The sequence below is a fragment of the Hydractinia symbiolongicarpus genome, chromosome 1, assembly GCF_029227915.1.
Source record: "Hydractinia symbiolongicarpus strain clone_291-10 chromosome 1, HSymV2.1, whole genome shotgun sequence".
In the NCBI taxonomy this organism is placed as follows: Eukaryota; Metazoa; Cnidaria; class Hydrozoa; order Anthoathecata; family Hydractiniidae; genus Hydractinia; species Hydractinia symbiolongicarpus.
The window spans coordinates 36,118,260-36,119,431 of NC_079875.1; the positions used below are offsets into that span (position 1 = coordinate 36,118,260).

Below are 1,172 nucleotides of genomic sequence, written 5' to 3' on the forward strand. Positions count from 1 at the left end.
ACGAGCCGAAACTCGCATTGGTTTTTAATCTAATAAATACATCCCTTCCAGAAGTCGGGATTTTTCGCATGTATTAGCTCTAGAATTACCACAGGTATCCATGTAGTAAAGTACAATCAAATAAACGATAACTGATTTAATGAGCCATTCGCAGTTTCACAGTACAAGTGCTTATACTTAGACATGCATGGCTTAATCTTTGAGACAAGCATATGACTACTGGCAGGATCAACCAGGTAACTACGGTCGTGAAATAGCAAGCAGCTACATTCACTTAAACACACTACAACCTGCAATACGTAACGTGTTGCAGGCGCAGGCGTTCGTATCTACAATCGTCAACGTAAAATCGTAGCCAATTCTTTAGAAATAGCTGCAATTCATACGCTTCAGAGTGTTTGCCCTTCTACCGTTCCTTCTCAGTAACCCAGGATCAGTTGAACAGCATCTGCCAACATCACAAGAGCCACCAATGAGAAAGATATCACTATCTTTAGAGACTACAAACTACTACTTGACTAGCAGTTAGCCCGTGCACACACATAAGTAATGTCCTGCAAGAACAAAATTTGACTTGCATTTCATTGCTTGAGCCAGAGCCGTATTACCGTAAGAACTGAATGACAACTCAACAGTCTTTACAGCAACACAAATAAACTCTGATACCAACGCATAAGAGATTGTGTCACAAAGAAACAATAACAACCAAACTCTAGTCGAGTTCACTCATTTCTCATTGCTTCTCTGTTCTACCCTCTCTACATTATATAGCACGTTTTTCCAGTTTCTGACACTAAAGTGGGGACTTAGGAAAAAAAATCGATTTTTTTTAAAGTTAACCGGAATGTGCCGTAACGCATGCGCGTTTGTTACTGATAGGCCCAGCAACATTCCGAACATATTTTTATGACGGTTAAGCCTCATGGGACCTGAAAATAACAAAATACGGCATAACACATAAACGGCTTGAGAAATTGAAGAAGTGAGAGGGTACGCCACACCACCAAAATTTTTTTTTTAAAAAAAAGACCCACAACCGTATCCAAAGCAGTAGCATTACCCCTAGGCCCCAGCCTAGGCTTTACCTTAACCCTGAACATAGCCCTAGTCCGTAATTCTTGCTGTAATCCATACACTTGTAATCTATACATACAGTTGTAATCGATACAGTT

The 1,172-nt window shown here is 40.1% G+C and overlaps 1 non-coding gene across 1 annotated transcript in view; it reads right to left on the reverse strand.

Annotated features, from left to right (window-relative positions):
• The window catches only part of LOC130657454 (small subunit ribosomal RNA), a 1,802-nt gene extending 1,563 nt beyond the window's left edge, over positions 1 to 239 (reverse strand). The window contains exon 1 of the ribosomal RNA XR_008985143.1: positions 1 to 239. This exon is cut by the window's left edge and continues 1,563 nt beyond it. This is a non-coding gene — a ribosomal RNA (small subunit ribosomal RNA).
• Between the last annotated feature and the right edge of the window lie 933 nt (positions 240 to 1,172).